Raw genomic sequence first — 8,056 nt, forward strand, 5'->3', positions numbered from 1 at the left:
TTTTTTACTTAATGTTGTCATCATATGCTCCAAAGTGGTTGTATTCTCACCAGCTCTGCATGGGAGTTCCTTTCCCCCATGTCCTCGCCAGCACTTGACATGTTATTTTTTCCAAAATGGTGTTTGAAATGGTATCGTAACATGGTTTTAACATGACTTTCCTTGATTATCTGTGAGATTGAATGCCTTTCTCTAGGTTTAGCTTTCTCTAGGTTTATTGGATATTGTATTTTCTTTTCCTGAGTTTTACTATTCATAGCTATTGCTCATTTTTCGATTGACTTGTTTGTCTCTTATTGATCTGGAGGAATTCTTTATGTAATCTGGATTCCAATCCTTTACTTCTTAATATACGTTACAAATATCTCCTGCTAGTACATGGCATATCTTTTAACTTCGTTTATGATGATCTTTGTTCTAATAGTTTGTATTTTTATGTAGTCAAAGTTATTCTTTTTTCCTTTATGAATTATTTTAGGTCCTGCTTCTGAACAAATACTGATCCTGAAATCCTAAAATCTTCTTGTATTTTTCTAAAATTTTATTTTTTACTTATAAGCCTCCAATTCTTTTGAAATTTTTTTTGTTTATTATACATCTAATAGATTTTTTTTTCTTATGGAAAATTCACTTATACCAACACAATTTACTAACTAGCCTATCATTTGCCTCCTAATTTATGCTGCCTTCACTCTCATACCCAAGTTTTCATACAACTATAGAATTGTGTCTGTGCTTTCTATTCTGCTGTACTGATCTTTTTGAATCTTTCTGCATAGATACCACCATGTTTTAATGATTACAATTTAAAGCTATATGCTGTAAGTCTTATCTGGAAAGCAGTTTCTCCCTCCCCCTCCAGCATATACTAGCTCTATCTGTGCTTTGACTCTTTCACATGAAGTTTATAATCAACTTGTCAATTTCCAAAAAAGTTTTTAATTGGAATTACACTGACTATCTACATGAATTTGGGTAGAAATTACATCTTTATGATACTGCAAACCAGATCAGCCCTTTGGAGAAAGTTTTGTCACGTGACACGCTACATTGCTAGAATTTTCAGGTTGTTGTTCTGCTGCTGATGCTCTTACACATGTGTGTATTCATTTATTTGTTCCTGCTACAACCTTTGATTAAACAAGAGCATACTTTAGGCATCGTGCTTGGTGAAGTAGGCTGTACGATAACTACTAAAGTAGAAACCCTACCTTTCAGGGGTTCACGCTTTATTGGAAGAATCTTTGGAGATTTCACAGAGAAGGAAACAATTGAGCTTGGCCTTATTTATTAAAAGATAAAAATTTCCGAGGGGAGAATAGAAAATTAGCTTTACAAAAGCAGAGTACTTTTTACCCAGAAATTTCCTTTGAAATTTCATGGTCGTTTGTCCTACAGATATACATGTGCACAAAGATTTACATATGAGAATGTTCATTTGCATTGTTCATAAAAATAAAATAATATAAACTATCTAAATGTACATCATTATGAGACTGGTTTAATACTCTGTAAACGATAACAAGTATTAAGTAAGTTTGTATCTACTGACTTAGAAAGATTTAACATTAAATTTGAAAAAAAAACCCTTAAGTCTCAGAATAATACATGGAGAAAGAAAAAGGATGTGCTTATATATGCATAGAAAAAGTCTGGAAGAATACTGTTTTAGTTATCTATTGCTGTAAAACAAACCACCCCAAAACTATAGTGGTTTAAACAACCAATTTTTTATGCTTCTCTTCTTGTGTATGAAAAGTTTGGGTGGGACACAGCTGAGGAGATTTGCCTCTGCTCCATAATAACTGGGGTCTAGGGTAAGATAGCTTGAATGGCTGGAAATGGCTGGCTTTCTTGAAGGGGCTATATGTCTGGCTGTTTGTTGGAGCCCCTGGTTCGGAAAAGAACCACATCACATTCTTATTTAATATGGCTTCTTCATGCACAAGTTTGGAGCCTGGGCTGGGGTTGTGGAAGATGTGGAGCTGGCCAGGAAATCTCTCTGCCTGTCTCTGTTTTTCTCTCTCATCTCTCTCTCCTCACGTGGCACGTTCATGTGGCTAGCTTGAGCTTCCTCACAGCGTGGCAGTCTCAGGGTAAGACTTCCTATAAGGTAACTGGCTTCTCCCAGAGTGAGCATTCTGAGAGGCCTAGTTGGAAGCCACAAGGCTTCTTATAACTTAGTCTTGGAGGTTCTACAACATTATTTTGCCACATTCTGTTATTCATGCAAGTCACTAAGGCCAGCCCAGCTTTGAGGAATTAGAAGCCATCTCTCAATGGTGGAATGGCAAAAAAATTTGCAGTCGTCTTTAATAAGACTCAGATATATAAGAAGTTTGTTAATAGTATAATAATTGTCTCTAGAGTGGGGTTCAGAGGATCTGGGATGTTAGGGAGACTTAAATTTCATTGCGTATTTTTTGGAATGGTTTAATATGAAAAAAGGTCATCATTATACCTCCATAACATTTTCAATAGGAAAAACAGCTCCCAAACCTAGTTACTGCTACAAAGCTCGGGTGGCATGGAATTGTGTGACTTTGGTAAGGCATGGAAAGAATCATGCTTATTTTCATCATTCCTTAGTACGCTCATGAAACATTTGCTCTCTTTCCCAAATAAGGGGGTTTGAGCCTGAGAAGTAGGGGAAGTAGAGGACCAAGGTTTTAGTCTAAGTTAACAACCTTAAGTTCTAGAAGAAAAAAGAAATTAAACACATGTCTGTTTAGGGTTTTCACTTAAAATGGAAATCACTCTGTACAGGAAAGGTTCATGTTTCCTGAGTTCCTCCTCCTCCCAGTTCAGCTGTTTGATGATGCTGAACCTGGAGTCTGTCAAGCCAAAGGTGAAAAGGTAATGGGCTGCTCTTGAACTCCTGAGGCCCCTCAGGAAGTGTAACAGTAGCATTCAGCTTGCAAGGCAGGAGTTAGATGCAAATGGATGTGGCCCCAGTTAAAAATAATGAAGAATAAGGTAAATATATGCATACACGTGCATATGTGTATGTATTTTATGCTGCGTGTATATGCTATACCATATACGTAGAAAGTTACGGGACGATTTAACATGCCGTCTTGCCTGTATGTGCTGTGACTGACTTTTCATAAAACAAAAGGCCTGCCTCTCATGCGACTCGAAGTCTGTTCCCTGTGGCCTTCCAGTTGTTGGTAGCCTTTCGGGATGTCGTATCGCCAAAGAGGCTCATCCCTTACTGGGACCTGGAATAGGAAAATCTGTTGGCTGTGCTGTCTGCAAAGGGAAAGGAGGGCTTTTGTTTTCTTAATTTGCTTGGGTTGCTGGGCCCAAGTCTTGAAAAATTACAAATTTAGGATTGTAGTTACAGTGATCCCTGCTTATCAGCGGTTTTGCTTTCTGCGATTTCAGTTACCCACAGTCAACCGCAGTATGAAAATATTAAATGGAAAATTCCAGAAATGAACAATTCGTAAGTCTTAACTTGCACATTATCCTGCTCCATCCTTGCAGGATGTGAATCCTCCCTTTGCCCAACATATCCACGCTGTATACGCTACCTGCCTGATAGTCACTGAGCAGCTGTCTTGATTATCAGATCGACTGTCATGATATTGTTCTATTTTATTATTAGTTATTATTGTTAGTCTCTTATGGTGCCTAAGTTATAAATTAAACTTTATCACAGGTATGTATGTATAGGAAAAACATAGTGTATACAGGGTTTGGTAATATCCACTATTTAAGGCATCTACTGGGGGTCTTGGAATGCACCTCCCCAAGGATGAGGGAAGACTACTGTGTAATGTGTTTGGGACTCTAATTTTATGTTCCTTTATTCAGTTTTCCTCTTAGGAAACTTTTTTTTTTTTAACTTGGAAGCTTTCAAAGGAGAAAATACTTTTAAAATTATTCGCTGAAGTTCTTATAAATGACAACCAAATACCATGGAAAAGTCTTAATAGTTCATTTCTTAAATCCAAATATGCACAGTTATCCATGGGACTAGTATTATTCAAATCAAATATTTTATGTAAGAGGAATTTGCATTTTTCATGAATACATATTACCTTGTAATGCTTCTTGAAGTGGCTGTAAGACCTTCTTTGGAGGTACATACCATCAGTGTTTTGTAGAGAGGTGACCTAAGTCCCATAATTGGTTACCTACATATAAAGAATAGTTTGCACACTGAATTTTGATCTTTTTTGTTTGGTTGTACTGCTTAGTACAAATAGTATTGATAGTAATATTAATAGAGTATTGAGAGTATTGCTACAATGCAATTGGGAATATTTTTGACAGTGTGCTCTTCTTTTTGACATGTAACAATTATAAATTCTAAAGAGGTTTCATTTGATGTAAGCAAATAAAAGGCTTGGAGAAGATAGCAAAGAAAGTTCCAGGTTAAACCACCTTATGCTTGGGAAGCCTGGGTGACTATGACTGTTTCAGTCGGGTTGGGTGCTGGCACACATGCATGTCTATAGGATGACTCGGTTTTCCTGCCCCCTTTCTTCCTTTGGACTGCTGGAAAGCCTTCTCTGTATGCAGCAGTGGGGCTATTACCCTTCCCTTGGCTTGGATGTAAAAGTTAAATATTCTATTCACTGCTATTTTTTCTTCATTAGCTTCCAACAATTAAAATCATCCTATTTTGGTGCCCCTTAATTGTTACCACTAACAAGTATGTTGAAATTGCCTAGCTGTCAGACGATCCAGAATGTATAATTCATTTTCCTAGATTTTCGTGAAAATGAAAACACAGAATTAAAAAATGCTCCAGGATTCTCAATTTTAACTAAGAAAACTGTTAACAGTATTAGAAATATTGATTGGAATTCAAAGAGAGATGGATATAGGTTTAAACTCCTAAGAATCAATACAATGTCCCAAAGAACTCACAGATCCACGCAGTTCCAGTCTGAGCAACACTGCTGGGGAATCAGAGCCTAGAGGAGCCCACTGTAATCTCCCCAGGGTTCTGTTCTCCACCTCCTTTCTGACTCCAGACACTGCTGTTGCTTCTCCTTAGCCGCATGCTTGCCATTATTGCTAGTCAGCATGCCTCAGAAGCTAATGGACTCTGACAAATGTCACTACCAAAGCACAGCTGCCATCATTGGCCTAACAGCTTTCTGGGCTTCTGACAGCTCCACCCTCAAGCTTTCTAGTCATTTCCACTGTTCCAGCTGCTGTTCCCCACTGTGGTGGGTTGAATAGCATCTCCCCAAATACATGTCCTCTTAGAACCTGAGAAATGTGACCTTATTTGGAAAAGAGTCTTAGTAATGTAATTAAGATGAACTCATACTGAATTAGGGTGGGCCCTAAATCCGATGACTGGTGTCGGGATAAGAATAGGAGTGGTCACAGGAGACACAGAGAGGAAGGCTATGTGAAGGTGGAGGCAGAGATTGGGGTGATGTAGCTACAAGCCTGTAAGCCAAGGTATGTCAAGGGTTGCTGGGAGCTGCTAGAAACTAAGAAGAGGCAAGGAGGAATCTTCCCCTAGATCCTTCAGAGCAAGCATGGCCCTGCCAACATGTCGATTTCAGACTTCTAGCTTCCAGGTCTGTGAGAGAATATATCTTTGTTGTTTTAGCCACCCACTTTGTTGTAATTTTGACAGCTCTAGGAAGCTAATACTCCTACCTACCAAAATATGTTGGTCTCACTGTCTTTTCTCCAGATGGTTTTCCTTATAGTCCTCCTTGCAAATGGAGTCTCTTCTTTCATTATTCCTTTCTGTGTCTTCAGTCATTTCACCTCCTCCCTTTCAAACCCCACTATTTAAGAAGGGGTGGATTAGTAAACTATGGTATATGTATACCATGGAGTACTATTCAGCTTTAAGAAACAATGGAGATATAGCACCTCTTGTATACTCCTGGATACAGCTAGAACTCATTCTGCTAAGTGAGGTATCCCAAGAATGGAAAAACAAGCACCACATGTACTCACCATCAAACTGGTATTAGCTGATCAACATTTAAGTGCACATATAAGAATAACATGTATTGGATGTTGGGCAAGGGGAGGGGGGAGGAGGGAGGAGGGGACGGGCATATGCACAAACAATGAGTGTGATGCGCACCTCCGGGGGAATGGACACACTTGAAGCTCGGACTTGGGGGGGAGGGAGCGTAAGGGCACCATACGTAACCTAATCATCTGTACCCCCATAACATGCTGAAATAAAAAAAAAAAAAAGGGGTGGGTCTGTTCTGGCTGTAGACTGCGAGCCATCCTTTCATACAAAAACCCCTCCTGAGCACCTTTTAACAGCAGGGTAGTAGTTCACAGTGCAGAAAACAGAGCCCTGATAAATGATGTTATGATCTGTCTTTTTACTGGACACTCAGATGGGATAATGGGGAGAAGAAGCAACTTGTAGAAACAGTCTTTCCATCTGGAGACATACTTAGCAGTCTTGTTTACCAAAGGAACAAGTTTTGTGAGCAAGTTTATCGCATTACTTTTTGTTACAGGAAGATTATTTTAGTTGACGTTTTTCTTCCAAGAAAAATTTGTGGAGTGCTAACAATGTCTTAGTCTGGATCCCAAGCCAAAATAACTTGCTTATCCCTAGATGAGGAATGGCTCATTAATTGGGCATTGGACAAAATGTTCTTTTCCTCTATTTGTCCTTAATTACATTAATTAGCCACAGTTTCTGTGGCATTGTATGCTTTGTGTATAACACATTCCAGGGCAGTTCAAGTAAGGTGATTTAAAAATTGGATTTGTGTATCAAAACCAAAAACCAAACCCAAATCCGCATTTCTTCAATGCCAAGAGAAGGAAAAACAAGCCTTAAAAATTACATTTGAGACCATGTGAGGTTTTGCCTGATATAAACAATATGTACCATTACAGAAAGATAACCTTGTTAACTTCCATGAGAAATTTGGGCTTGTTATAATTTCAAGCAGTAGCTGAGAAGAGAAAATCCATATCCATTAGATATTAATACTGTGATACTTCAAATCAGAACCCTAAAACTGTTGAGTATCTCACAAGTTTTTCAAGATTTCAGAGATTTTCTTAATCTCTTTTCTGATGACATTCGAAAATTTTCTGCCTGTGGGAATATTAACTTAAAATAATTACTACTATAATGCATTATAGTATTATTTTAAATTGCCAACATAAATTCTATACATAGTTTAAGATGTGAAAAGGAAACCTGAAAAGATTTCTAAATATTTTGAATATATTTGACTTAAGTTCTCGAAGAAAGTACAATAAAAGGTAAATTTGCACCTAGCATTCTGCTGAACAGCATTTATATGTTTAGTTATTTGATTAATGTCATTTGTCATGTAGTATCACTTAATGTCACCCTTTTTTTCCCCAACTTCTTCTGCCTTAGAGGTCTGCTATGTTTGGCTTTTATGTATGATTAAGAATTTAATTGATGTTATAGAAATAGATGATAATGATAACCCCCTTCCCTTACCCTTTACTGCATATTTGAAATATATCACAATCATGGTTAAATTTTTAACCTGACCTTTCCCCCAGCCCCCATATTTTCTTCTCCCTTCTGCTCTGATCCCTGCATCCTGCCTAGAGTATGACTATCTCAGTGTGGTTTTCCAATTTTGATCTGACTTACCCGTAAAATGGGTCTTCTGACCTTCTGCTAACAGTAGTTTGGGAGCTGCTTACCTACCTTTCAGGTCTATCCCAGGAGTCACTGAGAGAAACAGTGGTGTTTTAGTTAGGATTAGTTTCAGATGTGACAGAGAACCCAAACTTACAGTGGCTTAAACATGACATAAAAACACATTTCTCCTTCTCCTCAACACTGATTGTCCAGGGCTGGTTTCTGGCTTCATTATCCCTGGGCCCCTCTTCCTTGGTTTTTCCATTGTATTGTCTTTAACACACAGCTTTCAGGTTTGGTCCAAGATGGCTGCTCTAACTTGACTATCATGGCTACATTCCATCCAGCAATAAGGCACAAAGCCATAAGAGAGGGCATGCCCCTTACATGAATGAAGGACACTTGCTGAAGTCTGTGTGTGTATATGTGTGTAGATATATATGTACGTATATATATATATACACACAT

Source organism: Propithecus coquereli, unplaced genomic scaffold (assembly GCF_000956105.1).
Source record: "Propithecus coquereli isolate 6110/MARCELLA unplaced genomic scaffold, Pcoq_1.0 Scaffold95, whole genome shotgun sequence".
NCBI lineage: Eukaryota > Metazoa > Chordata > Mammalia > Primates > Indriidae > Propithecus > Propithecus coquereli.